The sequence below is a fragment of the Saccopteryx bilineata genome, chromosome 11 (genome assembly GCF_036850765.1).
Source record: "Saccopteryx bilineata isolate mSacBil1 chromosome 11, mSacBil1_pri_phased_curated, whole genome shotgun sequence".
Lineage (NCBI taxonomy): Eukaryota > Metazoa > Chordata > Mammalia > Chiroptera > Emballonuridae > Saccopteryx > Saccopteryx bilineata.
Window position 1 is genome coordinate 57,338,770 of NC_089500.1, and position 18,968 is coordinate 57,357,737.

Consider the following 18,968-nt stretch of genomic DNA (forward strand, 5'->3'; position numbering starts at 1 on the left):
TGTTCACTGCAGCGTTATTTACAATCGCCAAGATTTGGAAGCAGCCCAAGTGCTCATTAACAGACAAGTGGATGAAAAATTGTGGCACATATATACAATGGAATACTACTTGGCCATAAAAGAATGAAAAAAAATTTATAACTTTTTTTGTATTGAGTGAAAGGCAAAGAGGCAGACAGACAGACTGCCACATGAGCCACCACCAGGATCCACCCAGCAAGCCCCCTATGGTACCATGCTCTGCCCATCTGGGGCCACTGGTCCTTTGCTCGGGCAACCGAGGTATTTTGGCACCTGAGGTGAGGCCATAGAGCCATCTTCAGCACCAGGGGATAAGTTGCTTGAACCATTTAAGCCATGGCTGCAGAAGGGAAAGAAAGAGAGAGAAAAGGGGGGGGGGGGGGAGAAGGTTGGATAAGCAGATGGTTGCTTCTCCTGTGTGTGCTGACCGGAAATCGAACCTGAGAACTTCCATATGCAGGGCCAACACTCTACCACTAAGCCAATCGGCCAGGGCCTAAAATAGAATGAAATCTTACCATTTGGCCCTGGCCGGTTGGCTCAGCGGTAGAGCGTCGGCCTAGCGTGCGGAGGACCCGGGTTCGATTCCCGGCCAGGGCACACAGGAGAAGCGCCCATTTGCTTCTCCACCCCTCCGCCGCGCTTTCCTCTCTGTCTCTCTCTTCCCCTCCCGCAGCCAAGGCTCCATTGGAGCAGAGATGGCCCGGGCGCTGGGCATGGCTCTGTGGCCTCTGCCTCAGGCGCTAGAGTGGCTCTGGTCGCAATATGGCGACGCCCAGGATGGGCAGAGCATCGCCCCCTGGGGGGCAGAGCACCGCCCCTGGTGGGCGGGCCGGGTGGATCCCGGTCAGGCGCATGCGGAAATCTGTCTGACTGTCTCTCCCTGTTTCCAGCTTCAGAAAAATGAAAAAAAAAAAAAAAAAAAAAAAAAAAAAAATCTTACCATTTGCAACAACAAAGATGGACCTAGAGGCTATTGTGCAGAGTGAAATAAGTTCGACAGAGAAAGAAAGTACTCATATATGAAATCTAAACAACAAAATAAATAAAATAAAAGCAGACTCATAGATATAGAGAACAAACTGATGGTGGCCAGAAGGGAGGACGGTTGGAGGGATGGGTGAAAAGGTGATGGGATTAAGAAATACAAATCAGAAGTTACAAAATAGTCATGGGGATGTTAAGTTCAGCATAAGGAACGTAGTCAATAATATTGCAATAACTACGCATGGTGCCAGGTGGGCCCTGGAAATAGCAGGACAGTATATGATTGTCTAACAACTATGCTATACACCTGAAACTGGTACAAAATAATATTGAATTTTAGCTACTCAAATTACAACCTCTCCAAACTGATATAGCATAGCCCAGGCACCACCACAAATCACACTGTAGCATAGGCTCATAGGCTCTAGTGTGGCCCAATGCCTCATGTAAATAGAGACACTCTGATTGGGCCAGATATTCCATGGGCTTAGAGTTAACTCCCAGGAACCAGTCAAAGGCTAGGCCTTTCTCTGGAACGAGTGAGGCTTGAACAACCCAAGCCTGCTGGGTCATCCCTGTACTGCTCACACACACATTTTTGTTCTTCAGTCTTCCAGACTCTAGTTTCCCATGTACAGTGTAAAAGTGAAGTCCTGTGCTGTTTCATTGACAGCCTAGTCAAGAGGCTTCCCAGGTTAAGACCCATAAATTCTCATTGCCTTCATTTCCTCCTCTGTGAGGTGATGGTAATCATGGCCACTCTGAATTTCCTGAAAGGTGCTATGGAATCAAATGACACCGTGGATAACGAAGCATCATGGACTTGCTAATCCCAGTGCTAACCAAGTGTGGAATTCCACCGGTCAACGAGGGATCGCTGTCTATTTACTGGCCGTTTCCACTTTTCCCCTCGCAGTTATAAAATGGTACTCTGTGCCAGTCACTGTGTCAAGTGCTTATATGGATTATTTTATTTAATCCTCAAATTAGCCTCTGAGGCTAGTACTATTATTATCCTCTTTGAGAGGACCAAGGTTCAGTGAGGTTACCTAAGGTCACATGTCTCATTCAATAGCAGAGACAGCTTTTAAGCTGTGCAGAGATAACCAGCGCTAGAAAAACAAAGCTGCATTGATTGTTTGCCAGACAAGGGGAAGCTGCTCCGCTTGCTCAAAGGTGAGTTCAGTGAGCCTCATTTGGTTGAAAGGGAAAGGCTGGATATAGGATAAGAAGAAAAGGCTTTGCTCCAATAAGGTGGGATTCTGAAGGGTGTCATTTGATTGAGGAGAGAATTGTTAGAACTGGTCATTGCTCTGCTTTTGCCACAAAGTGCTGTTGTCAAACGGGTCCAAATGGGTTGTGCAATTGAGACTACACAGACTCAAGAAGAAAAAAAGAAATAAATAAAAACTACAGAGGCTCAGGTCACAGCAGGCAAGTTCATATGCGCCTAAAGACTGGGGGCACCCTCCTCTACAGCAGTGGTCCCCAACCCCTGGGCTGTGAACCGGTACCTGTCCATGGGCCATTTAGTACCTGTCCACAGAGAAAGAATAAATAACTTACATTATTTCCGTTTTATTTATATTTAAGTCTGAACGATGTTTTATTTTTTAAAAATGACTAGATTCCCTCTGTTACATCTGCTAAGACTCATTCTTGATGCTTGTCTCGGTCACGTGATACATTTATCCGTCCCACCCTAAAGGCCGGTCCGTGAAAATATTTTCTGACATTAAACCGGTCCGTGACCCAAAAAAGGTTGGGGACCACTGCTCTACAGAACTGGGGCATCTGTCTCCAGGGCTGGAGACCGGGCATCCCCATGTTTTAAGGTGACCAACATCCTTCTTTAGGGAGGACAGTCCTTCTTTTGTAAGTTCCATCCTCCCTTGAAAAGTGTCCTCCTACACATCCTCCTTTTTGATATTGGAAGACTAATCTGTAAATGTCTGTATTCGATCAATGCAAAGTCGATTCATTGCGTGTGATGTGACGTATTAGTATTTGACATGATGATTCGTCAAGGATCAGTACAGTGCAGTGAGACGCGATTATGAGAGACTGCGCTCCACACGAGAGACCTTGAGAGAGCGCATGAAATACCGAGCGCACAAATGGCTATGTGTACTTCTTACTGAAACATGACATGGCACATACGACATTGTAGACTCACGATTATTTCTTTCTCAGTGAATATTCAATCATAGACAGGGAAGCACAATTCATATTTTATTCATTTATTATCTATTTAATAATTTCTAAATACATATAATTTTATTTACAAGTATTCTCTCAAAATTCAAGTTTTAAAGTGGAAATCTAACCTCAAACCATATCTATTAATAAAGCATTTTGATTAAATAGTTGCATAAAACAGATGTTTTTTAATTAGAAAATGATAAATACACCTGAATATAACTCCAAATTAGTGGTTTTGTTTGATATTTAGTTTTACTAAATGAGTACTTTTTTCTTATAAGTATTATTAAAAATTAATAAGCATGTAAGCATAATTACAATATAAAATATTACAAATGTTTTTATGCATTTATCACATTATAGTGTATTATAGTTGCAATGAATAAAATGTTTCTTTTATTTATAATATTGTTTTCTTTGATTTATTTTTGTCCTCCTTTCTGGTCACCTTACATATCTGAACACCTTTGCTCATTGTCTTCCCACCAGCCCCCAGCCCCTAGCAGTTACATAAACTGTCAGGAAACTCAGGCTGGCTTTAGAATTCACATTTTGTCAGTTTTCAATAACATCCTTGCCTTTAGGAAACCTCATTTTTATTAGAGAACTGCAGAAGTGAATACCAGTGAATGGTAGCGATGTCTTCACCTGCTACATGGTCTCAGGGCTGTTCCAGAGGAGGAAACAACCATCCAGCTGCTACAAAGCATGGGGAAGACGGAAGTCCTGGCAGGCCCTCCTCTATGCCAGCCGGATGCCCCGATGAATGACACCAACAAATATCCCTGCCATGTTAGGGCAGGTGGATTCTTGAGGGGAGGTGCAGAAGAGGCAGGGAGACAGACTATATGCAATAGAACTTAATAAATAAGAAAGCTACAACAGTAATGACAAAGTGATCAATACTACAGAGAAAAGAAATGAGCCCTGACCGGTTGGCTCAGTGGTAGAGCGTCGGCCTGGTGTGCAGGGGACCCGGGTTCGATTCCCGGCCAGGGCACATAGGAGAAGTGCCCATTTGCTTCTCCACCCCCCCCCTCCTTCCTCTCTGTCTCTCTCTTCCTCTCCTGCAGCCAAGGCTCCATTGGAGCAAAGATGGCCCGGGCGCTGGGGATGGCTCCTTGGCCTCTGCCCCAGGCACTAGAGTGGCTCTGGTCGCGGCAGAGCGACGCCCCGGAGGGGCAGAGCGTCGCCCCTGGTGGGCGTGCCGGGTGGATCCCGGTCGGGCGCATGCGGGAGTCTGTCTGACTGTCTCTCCCCGTTTCCAGCTTCAGAAAAATACAAAAAAAAAAAAAAAAAAAGAAATGAACCATTAAGGAGGATTAGAAGTGCAAGGTGAGGCAGCTGCAGTTTGCAATCTCGGTGTTATCTGGAGCACATTACTTAACCTCACCAGCCTCACTTTCTTTTCCGGAAAAATGGGACTAATTCATGCCTTGTAGGGTCACAGCCTTGAGGTGTGTACTGTGTACTGTAAGTGCCTGACAATTAGCTTTAGTGTTGGTGATGCAAGTGTCTGACAGTAAACTTTTGATTACTGAGGCATCCACTTCAAAAACGTCCATCTTGCCTGACTAGGTGGTGGCACCAGAGGCGGATTGAACAGCAGGCACACTGGACGTGCGCCCTGGGCCCCAACTTCTGAAGGGCCCCGCAAAACCCCAACTTTATATATTTTTTTCTAATGACATCAAGTTTGGTTTCATATGTGTAATTTTAATATTAATAGTACATAGTATTTTTTATTTATTTAAAAATATGGTTAGCATGTATTTTTATTTTCCCTGTCTCTCTTTCCCAATATTTTCTTCTGCATCCAGGGCCTCAACTGACTTAATCCTCCTCTGGGTGGCACAGTGGATAGAGTATCAGACTGGGACATGGAGGACCCAGGTTCAAAACCCCAGGGTCACCAGCTTGAGCACAGGCTCACCAGCTTGAGCTTGGGGTCACCAGCTTGAGCGTGGGATCATAGACATGACCCCATGGTCGCTGGTTTGAGCCCAAAGGTTGCTGGCTTGAATTCCAAGGTTGCTGGCTTGAGCCCAAGGTCGCTGGCTTGAGCAAGGGGTCACTTGCTCTGCTGTAGCCCCCCAGTCAAGGCACATATGTAAAAGCAATCGATGAACAACTAAGGTGCCGCAACAAAGAATTGATGCTTCTCATTTCTCTCCCTTCCTTACTGTACCTATCTGTCCCTCTCTCTAATTCTCTGTCTCTGTCAAAAAATAAAATTCCATCTCTAATAAATATATTGCCCACTACACAACTATATAAGAAGCCAGGCCACCCTACTCATGCAGTTTCCCCTGCAGAAAGCCCTGGGTGACCTCAATAGCTGAATGCTTCAGTGACCCTGCTCTTCCCTCCCATGCTTTAATTCCTGCTCTTATGATTTAAATTCACCAGTGAAGAGTGAACCGGAGGCACCCCATCTTCAATTCCAGTACAGGCAGAACCCCAGGTGTGTGCTTTCTCCCGCTCCACCTGTGATCTGGCTGTGTGGCTCCAGGCACGTGGAGCACCCTCCAGGACCTGGAAGTAATGACCTTGTTTTCCCAGAGTTCCTCAGCAGTTGGTGTAGCCATGCTTCTTGCAATCATAGGAACCACTAGGGCCGGTCCTAGCGTCTACAGATCTGACCCAAGTAGGATGGGCCCAGACAAGTGCCCCAGATGTTCCTCGCTGACAGCATCACTATGGATCGGCTGAGAATGACACGAAACCTCTGTTCACCTGCTTAGGAGAGAGTAACACCAAAGAGTCATTATCTTCACGTTACTCACTGAGTTTTGTATACTGGACACATAGAAAGAAAAGTAGGGAATTTGTGTGATTTATGGAGTTTACATTCCCTCTCCCACTGGCACCACTGAGCCAAGAACTACTTTAAACTAAGGACATTTTGGTCCGTGGGAATAGGAAAGGTTTTAAAATCAAGCACGCTTGAGATAGAAAACATAGAAACTGAACCCCTCATTGGTCAGGAGGGGTGAGAATGATGAGCCCTGGGGAAAGGTGGAATAAGAAGGTGGTGAGAGCACAGGAGGCCTGAAGGCCAGAGAACAAGGAGCTACCAATAAAGGGCAGGAAGAGTACTAGAGTACTAGAGTACTCTTCCTGAGTACTAGTGGCCAGAGTACTAGTGGCTTTCTGACGGCTTCCAATCGCCCCGACCAAGAGATGCTCAGTCACTGTTGAATGAAATGCCTGACCTAGGCTAAGTCTATCCGAACAGCGTAGACTTCAAGCCACAGGGCAGGACTGGGGGAATCTCAGTAAAGGTCAAGGGTCAGCTCAGTTTCACGGACTGTGTGTGGTGTGGGAGAAACAGCTTACATGAACTTCCCATGTAAACTTGAGAGCAGAAATCATAAGGAATTAATTGCTTGTGAAAGAGAAAAAAAACCTTTTTCTTCCTACTTTTCTAAGTCTTCTGACTGGTCTAGTAATCAAATTAATGGGAGACAGACTGATGGAAGGAAATAACCAAATTCATTACATCTGCACATGCAGGGATTCCATAAGAATATTGACGTGAAGACAAATCAGGCAGCTGAGGCCTGTAGGCCGTTCTGAGCTATGGAGAAGGTGGCTTATAATTGGAGGCTTCAAAGGGCAGGAAGGCAATTCACATGCCGATAGAAATGTGTGATAAATGTTTGCTGGGCCATCTTTAACAATAAGACACAGCAGTAAGTGGGAAGGTCAGAGGTTCTCCCCGTTCTTTTTTATTTTTTGAGAGAGAGAGAGAAAGGGAGAGAAGCAGGAAGGGAGAGAGGTGAGAGGCATCACCTTGTAGTTGCAGCACTTTTAGTTGCTCACTGATTGCTTCTCATATGTGCCTTGACCAGGAAGGCTCTAGCCGAGCCAGTGACCTCTTGCTCAAGCCAGTGACCTTGGGCTCAAGCCAGTGACCTTTGGGCTCAAGCCAGTGACCTTGGGATCGTGTCTATGATCCCACACTCAATCCAGATGAGCCTACACTTAAGCTGGCGACCTGGGACTTCAGTGTCTCAGGTCAATGCTCTGTCCACTGACTGTACCATCACCAGTCAAGCTCTCCCTGATTCTTTGTTTCTTAAAAATAACCAGCTTAGGCCCTGGCTGGTTGGCTCAGTGGTAGAGCGTCGGCCTGACATGCAGGAGTCCCAGGTTCGATTCCCGGCCAAGGCACACAGGAGAAGCACCCATCTACTTCTCCACCCCTCCCCCTCTCCTTCCTCTCTGTCTCTCTCTTCCCCTCCCGCAGCCGAGGCTCCATTGGAGCAAAAGATGGCCAGGCGCTGGGGATGGCTCCTTGGCCTCTGCCCCAGGCACTAGAGTGGCTCTGGTCGCGGCAGAACGACGCCCGGATGGGCAGAGCATCGCCCCCTGGTGGGCGTGCCAGATGGATCCTGGTCGGGCGCATGCAGGAGTCTGTCTGACTGCCTCCCCGTTTCCAGCTTCAGAAAAAGACAAAAAAAAAACAAAAAAAAAACAGCTTAAAATATTCAGTAGCCCCCCCCTCCCAAAAAAAGGACATATTTGGGGATGCAAACTCTACTTCCATGTTTAGTCTGCAGTGGTTGGAAATAAAAACAACTTAGCATGGTCCCAACTGTCTCCCACCCAGGCCAGTTTACACCTTATAACACCATACTTGCATCAGGCCAGCACTGGTTTTGGTTCCAAGGCTATTTAGGCTCAATGTTACTGTGTACTGTTCACTTCTCACAAGTATCATAAGGAACGAATCTATCAAACAACATAGAAATATATTTCTATTTATTTGTATAATAAATTATATAAATTCATTTTAATTACATCATTTTAAAATTATGCTTTTTACATTTTTTATTGATTGATTTGATTGATTGATTGATTGATTGATTGATTTTAGTGAGAGAGAGAGAGACAAGAACATAACTCGGTTCCTGTATGTGCCTTGACTGGGGATCAAACTGACAACTTCTGCACTTCAGGACGATGCTCTCACCAACCAAGCTATCTGGCCAAAGCTAAAAATGATGCTTTTAATGACTATCTCGGTACATTCTGGGCCTGGATGAGGGACTCAGATTTAGCAGACGCCATGCAGGGAGCCTGTCCTATTGTCGTGCCAGTTGACAAGGAACTGTCAAATGTAGATGCAGAGTCAAAGGGTGGCTTAGCTTGTCCTCACCATAGGTTACCAGTGGTGGTGGTTGCCCAGCTGGCAATCCACCTGGCTCAGGGGAGCCTCCTCAACTGGCCCTGGGAGGCCATGGCTCCACACCTGTACAGATATGAGATGTGACCACATCAAAAATCTTTATAGGCTAAATGAAGAGTACTTGCATCATTTATTTTGAAAAAGACTTCAAAGAAACTACAATAACTTTTAGAGCATTTTAGAGTTAATTACGTGTTGTATAGGTCACAGCCGTGCTCTTACACTGTGTACGATTCAGTCTACAGATAGTGCTTGGTGGGCACATGAAGGTGACGGTCCTCACAGGTTCTTCAGACACAGGGTTTGTTCAGAACAACATGGGGACTATTTCAAATGAACTAATCATTGGGATGAGCAACTACCATCTGCCACAGTTTACTTTAACCTGATACATACAGAAAACTGAGATAGTATTCAGCAGCAGTTGGATCCTGGTGCTGACCATCTCAGTAATGATCCTGAACTACCCTTTTTTGTTTTTTTCTCTTCCAACCTGACCTGTGTGCGCGGCTCAGCTGTCTGAGGTACTCGCTGCAGAGAGCACTCAGGCCCTTTGCGTTTCTCAACATGCAGTACTTAAAGCACAGCTTTTCCGCTCCAACTTCACAGAACAAGAGCATTTCAATAGTCCTCATTCCTGCTGTCTTCCTATTGCTGCGTGTCCTGATTCATAAATCCAGGACTCGCTGTGGCGTCCCCAAGGACAGGACCTACGATGGGCAGAAGGGATTCATAAACGGCCAGGCTTTCACCTTGTGCTACCTGGAGGGTTCTCCTCCATCTTCAATGGCCTTTCCCTTTGGGGTTCATTTTTCGTTCTCACTACAGATGTGAGAACCATGAAGAAACACCTGTCCCTGCTCATGAGCTTAATCCTTCTTATAGCTAGACACTGGCTGAGCCCTGGAGAGACATGGTCATTACTAAGCGGGGCAGGGGGGCAGTCAGTCGCTGGGATCTGGGCCACTCTCAGTATCTGACCAAGTTGCTGAGATGTCTGCCAAGGGAAAGAGAGAATTACAATGAGAAGGGAGCTAAAGTCAGGGTCACCATTTCAGTACCAAATGAGAGCAGCTGGAGTGTAGAAGTGCCCATGTGAGGACCATCTCAGAGTCTTCAACACCCAGCTGTGGATGAGGAATGGGGGTATGGAGGGGTTAAAATTTCTCTCTTCAAAGCTGCAGTTGGAAGGGGAACATACCACGTCCATTTTCGGACCAGAGTGAACACCCTGAGGAGGCCCTACAACAAGACCACTTTCCTGAAGGTAAAACTCTCTTCCTCACTCACCCACCTTTAGTGCTTGGAGCTTCTGTGCTATCGGCCCTGAGGATTGAGGACACATCAGCCCAGATCCAGCAGAGCTACGAGTGATGGGGCCAAAGAGTGGGATTCTTGACGCATCGATATTATTATTATTACTATTCCGAACTGGCTTCAGAGCAGCAGTCTAATTAAAAGTGGAAAGAGGCCCTGGCTGGTTGGCTCAGCGGTTGAGCGTCGGCCTGGCGTGTAGGAGTCCCAGGTTTGATTCCCAGCCAGAGCACACAGGAGAGGCGCCCATTTGCTTCTCCACCCCTCCCCCTCTCCTTCCTCTCTGTCTCTCTCTTCCCCTCCCGCAGCGAGGCTCCATTGGAGCAAGGATGGCCCGGGCACTGGGGATGGCTCTGTGGCCTCTGCCTCAGGCGCTAGAGTGGCTCTGGACGCAACAGAGCAATGCCCCAGAGGGGCAAAGCATCGCCCCCTGGTGGGCGTGCCAGGTGGATCCCGGTCGGGTGCATGCGGGAGTCTGACTGCCTCCCCGTCTCCAGCTTCGGAAAAATGAAAAAAAAAAAAAAAATGTGGAAAGAAATTCAAAGTAGCAGCCAGCCAGCTCGGTACAAATCCCAACTCCATCACTGACTAGTTGGCCCATGCCCCTGAACCTCTTATTGTCTCGACCTCCTCACTTGTAAAATGGTAGTCACAGCAGCACCTACTTATAGGGTTGTTACAGCAAACAAGCTTACAATGAACTTGGGGCATAATTCCAGAGTGAGTCAGGGCTGCAGGTTAACAAGCGTGATTCCAAATGTAGCGCAAAGGTCCTCAATAAATATTAATTTAATGAATTAAGGTCAATAATAAATTCTGCAGGAGTGACAGCTGGAAACAAATGTTCATGGCTGATAAATTAGGTGCAGAGTGAGTTTTACAAGGGAATCCTGGTATTTGGTGAGCTGCAGTGGCACTGAGTCTCACATGGAGGAAAATTTCTGAAGAGAAATTAATACACAGTTCTGTAGAAATGGCCTTGCCATCAAGATATCTGGGCCCTGGCCAGTTGGCTCAGCAGTAGAGCGTCGGCCTGGCGTGCAGGAGTCCCGGGTTCGATTCCCGGCCAGGGCACACAGGAGAGGCGCCCATCTGCTTCTCCACCCCTCCCCCTCTCCTTCCTCTCTGTCTCTCTCTTCCCCTCCCGCAGCCAAGGCTCCATTGGAGCAGAGATGGCCCGGGCTCTGGGGATGACTCTGTGGCCTCTGCCTCAGGTGCTAGAATGGCTCTGGACGTAACAGAGCGATGCCCCAGAGGGGCAAAGCATCGCCCCCTGGTGGGCATGCCGGGTGGATCCCGGTCGGGCACATGCGGGAGTCTGTCTGACTGCCTCCCCATTTCCAGCTTCAAAAAATGAAAAAAAAAAAAAGATATCTGAATTCTATTCCTGATCCTGCTATTAATTTTCTTTGTGGCATTGAACAAGCCCACTTCAGGTTCAGGGTTTTTGTTGTTACTTTTTTCTTTTTTCTTTTCATTTGTCAACTGAAGAAGTTGGACTAGATTATATCTAAGGTTCATGTCCACCCTATGATTCAGTAATGGTCTCTGGTGCTACTGAAAGAAAAACTACTTGTGAAACAAGTAAAAAGTGATTTTAAGGGGGAAAGAATTTTGTGTCTTATTGAGGAACATGCCTAATTTTCACCAGGGTAAAATGTTCACCATTGTGTGTCTTTAATCCCATTCTCATTGTCATTATCGCCACCACTCACTGCTCACTGTGTGCAGACTGTGCACTACAGCATGTTACACACATTGTTTTAGTCCATCCTCTCAACAATTCTTAGTAGTTTACAAGATCCATTAAAAAAAAAAACCCAGAGATTTCTTTTCCCCACAAAAAAAGGATCGGATAACCAGGGGTTACGTGGCTGAAAGCTACCATTTATTAGTAGTCTTCCACATGCCAGGTGCTTTCTGTATCTTTTCCTGATAACAAACCTGCAGAGTGGGTAATACAAGTCCTGAGTTAGTCTGCAAGTGCTCTGAAATAAATGACCACACACTTAGTGTTTTAAATCAGCGCATTTCTGTGAGTTAGGAGTCCAGCATGGCTTAGCTGGGTCCTCTGCTTACGGCCTCACAAGGCTGCAGTCAGGGTGTCAGCTGGGCTGTGACCTCATCTCATTCATGTCATCCTCCAGGACCACTGCTGGTTCCCCACACCCTCAGACAGCCTGCCCTGAACGGACAAAGTTCCCTGCAGTTGTCCCACTGAAGTCCCTACTTTCTTGCTAGCTGTCAACTAGAGTCATCCTCTGGCACGTGGTCTTCTCTGCAACATGGTGGTTTGCTTCCTCATGGCCATCAGGACCTTCCCAACTTCTTTTTTTTTTAAATTTATTTATTCATTTTAAAGAAGAGAGAGAGAAGGGGGAGGAGCAGGAAGCATCAACTCCCATATGTGCCTTGACCGGGCAAGCCCAGGGTTTTGAACCGGCGACCTCAGCGTTCCAGGTCAACACTTTATTCACTGCGCCACCACAGGTCAGGCCCAACTTCTATCTTTGACCTCTAGATCGTCTTTTCAAAAGCTTACCTGATTATGTCACGTCCACTCAGGTTAATCTCCCCTTTATTAACTCAAAATCAAGTGATTTGGTACCTTGATTACATTTTTAAAACCCCTTCACCTTTGCCATGCAGTGGAAGGCAATCACAGGTATGCTGTCCCAGCACACTCCCGGGACCCACCGCACCTGTGGGTGGGGCGGTATCCACAGCATGCACACCAGGGGGCGAAAATCTTGAGGGACACCCTAAAACTCTGCCCAAGCCCCGTCTTAAAAGTCATAAGGTGTTTGTCTAAAGTTCCATGGACAACAAGGAGCAAAATGGGACTTGCAGTCAAGTAAGAGGCCTGAGCCCAAGCCCCTTACTACACATCCCACCCCTATTCTAGCAGCAAACTTCACAGCCATTTCTGAGGTCATCTAGGGCACCTGCAGGTCATAAAATACTACATGAAAAGTTCACTGTGATTAAATCAAGTTCAGGATACCCCCCGGGAGCACATCAACTCCAGGCTGAGCCATCAAACCAATTACCCCAAACCAGCTGAAATAAACTCTTAATGAGGCCAGGTCATACAAAGGAAGGGAGCAGACATCCTGCTCTATTTTCTCCTTTCTCTTCTCCTCCTCTCACTGTCTTTGCCCAGATGTCACTTCATTGCTCATAAAGCTTCTGCGCGAGGCCAGTGTCCTGTCTCAGCTTGTCATAATGCTCCTCTTCCCTGGCCCTGACCCACATGGATTGAGCACTCAAGAAATGTCTGTAGGGTTGAATACATTTCACCTGGTCATATTTTAGACTATTTTCATTTTCTCCCCTAAAGTTTCAAGTGTTTGTGGGCATTAGATTTAACTGATGTTCCCTTTGTATAGAGCTGTGTCCATATCGATAATGTGGTTTGTCCACATCTGCCCCAGCAAGCACATGGTGTAGGGCTGTACATTGGCTCAGACACTTCCCTCCTTTCTCTGTAGCATGATGCCGTTCTTTTCCTACATTGGAGAGCAGAGTGTAAGCAGCTAACATCTGCTGAACACATACTAAATGCCACATAGTAAATACATACAACTATTTATTACCTTTTACAGTTGTAGACCTGAGGCTCAGAAACATTGAATAATTTGTTGAGGTCACACAGCTGTTCATGCTGCAGCTAGAAACTGAACCCAGACTGTTTGGTGGCAAAAACTATACTCTTTCTGTTTGTTTTGTTTTGTTTTGTGGGGGTTTTTTGTATTTTTTTTCTGAAGCTGGAAACAGGGAGGCAGTCAGACAGACTCCTGCATGCGCCCGAACGGGATCCACCTGGCATGCCCACCAGAGGGTGATGCTCTGCCCCCCAGGGGGCAATGCTCTGCCCATCCGGAGCATCGCTCTGTCACGACCAGAGCCACTCTAGCGCCTGGGGCAGAGGCCAAGGAGCCATCCCCAGTGCCCGGGCCATCTTTTGCTCCAATGGAGCCTCGGCTGCGGGAGGGGAAGAGAGAGACAGAGAGGAAGGAGAGGGGGAGGGGTGGAGAAGCAGATGGGCACCTCTCCTGTGTGCCCTGGCCAGGAATCGAACCCAGGACTTCCGCATGCCAGGCCGACACTCTACCACTGAGCCAACCAGCCAGGGCCACTATACTCTTTCCATACTTGGCCATTGAGTTGTCTTCTTCCCCAAAACTTTGAACAGTATTTAGATAGGTATGAGTTTCAAGAGTTCAAATAGGACCTCTTCTTAATAGATATGCATTTCTCAAACGTGACATCCTAACAGATTAATGCTATATGTTTGAGGCTTGTTATTTCTACAGAGCTTTTCACTAAAGTCCTTAGTGCTTGCTTTGCAGGTCTGAGACATATCAGTCCCTCAGGAAATATCTGAATAGAGAAAAGCAGGAAGGGACAAGAGGATAGCCATGTGAGGTGGGATGGAAATGCATGGAACAGATGAGCTGAGCAGGCCCCAGAACCAGCTTGTCAGTTGCACAGACAGCACTGACGAGAACCTTCTCACTAACTTTGCGTGCCTCTATCGCCACCTAGCCATCTTGTGGAGAAATGTCTCTCTCTGAGCAAATTTACAAACGTCATTGAGTCGGCAATCCTTCCCACAATACACACCTCTGTGCTTGGTCTTTTTTTGGTCGGGGTCTTCGTTAGCAGTTGTTTCCAAGGATGCTGCCTTTAAAGAGAAATTAAAAAATTTTGGTATCACTGAGGATTGTTATCATTTAAGTCTCCTCAGCCCCCCAAAGTGAGTTTTGTCACTTCTTAAGAAACTCTCTGCTGGTAAGAATTGTGCCCTGCTCATCTCTGAGTTCCCAAGTCTGCCATGATACCCCACGTGCACATGCCCATATCCCTACTCTGGCTTTAGGATCCGGTCAAATGCTGTCTTCCCATGAAACCTGCATTAAAAATGGCTTCCATTAATTCTACATTTACCCTATGCCTGGATCTTTATGAGCATGTGTTCTCATGACAATCCGATGAGGTAGGTATGATTCCTTCCATCTTATAGTCAAGAGAACTGAGGCATAGTGAAGTGACACAGCTCATCTCTGGCAAAGCTAAGGTTGAAAGCCAATCACCACCCTCCCCCCAGGCCCAGGGCCCTCCTCTCATCACGGGTTCCTTAACTCCCTCAGCCAATGCGATAGCTCCATCCTCGCCCAGCATTGTTTTGTCTTCTTCATGCCATTTTTGTCCCCCCCCCCCCAACCCCTCTGACCTTTAGTTTCTATTTCCTCTTTCTCTGAACCAGAAACTCAAGCTCCATGAGGGACCTCGTTCTCTGCTGCATCAACCCTGTGTACACAGAACCTCCCCCCTGGGGGCGCTCACTCAGGTAAGGCACACTCATTCATGCACTTCACTTACAAAACTGCAACTGCCTCAATCACCAAAAGATGGTAAGTTCCGAGTTTATATTTTCCAAAGGTGGCTCTAGGGCTCCCTGGCATCAGAATAACTTGGGACCTTCAGATAGGGATTTGCATGGATATTTGAGGAGAGCTGGGCTGCCCGAAAGCAGACCCACCTGAAAACAGAGTCTTGGCTTGCATTTTCTTTTTGATAAACTGACCGGCAGGTGGGGAGGGGAGCAAAGAGGTCAGTGTGGGCACTCGATCCTTGAGCTGGCTGAGAAGAGGCATCAAAGAAAACAATTTTCAAAATCTCGGGAGCGGGCTGTGGCCTGTGCAGCGTCTCCAGGCCCTCAGCCTGTGGCAGGCCTCCTGTGCATCCGATTGGACCCCTCCTGGGGAGCTGTGAGTGCAGATGCCCAGAGCGAGGCGGGGAGACAGCCAGTCAGTGTGGGAGGGAGAAGGGCAGACACAGGGTACTGAAAGAAAGGAGCCCTGCCCCAAATGCTGTTGGGGGCACATGGGTCAAGGGTGGTGCCCCAAAGCAGAATTTTGGGTGAGTAGGTAGGAAATTAAGAGTCAGTTGGGGAAAGGAAAAGAAAGAAAGAATAGGCGAGGGGCAGAAGTTAAGTTCTCAACAAGGAACAACCAGGTGAGGCAAACACAGGCCAATCAGCTGACAGGTGGTTCTGTGGTCCTCAAGCCCCTGCCATGCCAGGCATGATCCTTTACCCCTTGGACCCTGGAGAGGTGCCTAGCTGTGAGCAGGTGCTCAGGGACTCAGGCCCTGGCTGCTGACCAATCAACCACTACTCCCACCAGGTATATGCTCGTTTAATATCTGCACTGGGAGCAGTGAAGAGGGAAGAGAAACTCGAATATTTGGAATCACAAACAAACACGGAAGGCAAGGAGAAGAAGGAATTGGCAGCAGCACTGAGGAGCTGCCCTTCAGGTCAGATTGGGCATGCACCTGCTCTGTCACAGTGGGTCCAGGGCACCATGGTCAGAGCAGGCAGCCTGGAGAAGCACCTGTCCAGCTGGCTGAGTGGCAGCCCAAATTCCCAGGGCAAGGGAACCAGCTGGCCAGTTGGGTCGAAGCCCAGAATAATGAGACTTGCAGTCTGATCTTGGCAGTCGCTTGTGCCTTCTCATCAGTGCCCATAGCCCACAGGTAGGTGGCTCATCTTCACATGTCGGAGTCAAAACAAAATCTCTGTCACTGAGAAGGAATAACCCAACTGTTTGCCTCCGGGCTTCATGAAATGTGCCATTCTGATCACACTCCCCACCTTGGAATTTCTATTAAAAGATCCAGAATTTCTGTTCTCCAAGAAGGAATCCAGCACCTATGCCTTTGTGAAAAATAACAGATATAGACATTTTCAGAGTCAGTTCCTCAAAATCTACAGGTTCCAAAAAGTTGAAAGACCATAGCCACCTCTCCAGAGTCCCCCATGTGTTGTCAATACCACAGTTAGCAGTTCTTCCCTCGAGAATATTTTTGTGGCTGTTTCTAATCGCTCCTTGCATTTGGGGAGTTCATTTTGTATCACAGTACTGCTTTGGGCATCAAAACTATTTCCATCTTCTCATATGTGCTTGACTATCTCTAATTGGGGAAAGTTATTTTTAGTAGTTCCTCTTCTTTTCATTTTCTAAGATCTGCCCTAGTTAGGAAAAAAAAAATCTAGAAAAGAGTAGTTTTGTGTTGGTTGTCGTCCCCCCCCCCCCGCCCCGCCCCCACTAAGGAATACCGGAGATGCTCTTAAAGTTTTACATGCAACAATTTTATGTTCAGTGTAGAGGTCAGTAAGGGGGAAATAATCCAAGATCCTGGATTTTATCCCCTACTATCTGTGCAGGCATAGAAAGAAAACTAAGGATTCTTTTCATCCCCCAAGACGCAGGTCAGTGTCACCTCCTCTGACAGGTGCTCTCCTGTATCTCCCCATCCTACCCCTGCTTCAGGCAGACTGATGGTCCCCAGAATTCACCAACCACACGACAACTGTTCCTTGTGATGTTTTCTTATATTTCCAGTACTACTACTGCACCCTTAAAGACTTCTGCCAAGATTAAGGTATCTTTTTAAAAACTAAATATGATCGCTTCTCAGCCTTTTGGCTAAGATCAAGTGTAGTATCTGTTCTTATCAGTTTAAAAACTAAATATGAGCCCTGGCCAGTTTGCTCAGCGGTAGAGCATCAGCCTGGCATGCAGGAGTCCCAGGTTCGATTCCCGGCCAGGGCACACAGGGGAAGCGCCCATCTGCTTCTCCACCCTTCCCCCTCTCCTTCCTCTCTTTTTCTCTCTTCCCCTCCCGCAGCCAAGGCTCCATTGGAGCAAAGTTGGCCCAGGCGCTGAGGATGGCTCTGTGGCCTCTGCCTCAGGCGCTAGAATGGCTCTGGTTGCAACAGAGCAACGCCCCAGATGGGCAGAGCATCACCCCCTGGTGGGCGTGCCAGGTGGATCCCAGTCAGGCACATGCGGTAGTCTGTCTGACTGCCTCCCATTTCCAACTTCAGAAAAAAAAAAAAATTCAAATCGTATTTAATATTAATTTTTAATTAGATTCATTGGGGTGACATTGGTTAATAAGATTATATAGATTTCAGGTGTACAATTCTAAAATTTGTTTTAGCTAATCTGTACCAAAAGCAAGTTCCATTAATTAGCAAATTAAGCTTTAGAGTTATTTTAGTTCTTTAATTTAAAATAATCTCAGCACACAAATATTTGTTTATTGATATCAAAATTAATAGCATTTTCTTTGCAGTTTCCTATGACTCTTTAGTTATCTCAAAACAAAGAAGTTGAAAACTTATGTCCCCACATATGTTTAGAGAAGATTTATATTCATGATTACCAAAACTTGGAAGCAATGTAAATAGATGAATGGATTAATGTATATCCAGACAATGGCTATTATTTAGCACTAAAAAGAAATGAGCAATAAAGCCATAAAGAGAAATGAAGGAAACTTAAATGAATATTTCTAAGTGAAACAAGCCAATCTGAAAAGGTTACATACTGTATATATAGTTGGGAGTGAGGAGGTATTAGTAGGCAAAGCACAGGGCATTTTTTTAGCTGGGGAAAATACTCTACAATACTGCAGAGGTGGACACATGACATTATACATTTATCCAAACCCACAGAATGAATACCACCAAAAATAAACCTTACTGTAAACTATGCACTTTGCGCAACAATGATGTGTTGCAGCAGGTTCATCAGTTATAACAAATGTACCACGCTGGTGGGGAGAGTCATTGATGGGGAAGGACTTGCATGTGTGGGGGCAGGAGACATATGGGAATTCTCTGTACCTTCCTCTTAATTTTACTGTGACCCTAAAATTGCTCCAAAAAATAGTCTATAAAAAATAATTTTAAAAAAATGAATTTCCAGCTCTCATTCAAGACTTTGTAGAAAATTAAGCTTAAAGAATAACTATAGCCTGACGAGGTGGTGGCGCACTGGATAGAGCATCGGACTGGCATGCAGAGGCCCCAGGTTTGAAACCTTGCGGTCGCCGGCTTGAGCGCAGGCTCACCAGCTTAAGCGCAGGGTTTGGGCTTGAACATGGGATCATAGACATGACCCCAAGGTCGCTGGCTTGAGCAAGGGGTCAGTTGCTCTGCTGTAGCCCCCCCCCCCCCCAGGTCAAGGCACACATGAGAAAGCAATCAATGAACAACTAAAGTGTCGCAATGAAGAATTGATGCTTCTCATCTCTTCTTTCCTGACTGTCTGTTCTTGTTTATCCCTCTCTCTGTCTGTGTCTCTCTCACACACACAAAAAAAAACACTATAATTATATTGTGGTTATTGCTAGCTTCACAATCTCTTTCATTAACGAGGGGGATGCAAGGGAA

At 46.5% G+C, this 18,968-nt stretch overlaps 1 long non-coding RNA gene and 1 pseudogene across 1 annotated transcript; both read left to right on the plus strand.

Annotated features, from left to right (window-relative positions):
• The first annotated feature begins 2,111 nt into the window (after positions 1–2,111).
• Positions 2,112–16,424, plus strand: LOC136315400 (uncharacterized). Its single transcript, XR_010727495.1, has 4 exons — positions 2,112–2,184; positions 9,583–9,671; positions 14,988–15,071; positions 15,910–16,424. It is a non-coding gene; the product is annotated as an uncharacterized lncRNA (long non-coding RNA).
• A 770-nt stretch (positions 16,425–17,194) lies between these two features.
• LOC136315853 (U2 spliceosomal RNA) lies at positions 17,195–17,297 on the plus strand (annotated as a pseudogene).
• Positions 17,298–18,968: the final 1,671 nt, after the last annotated feature.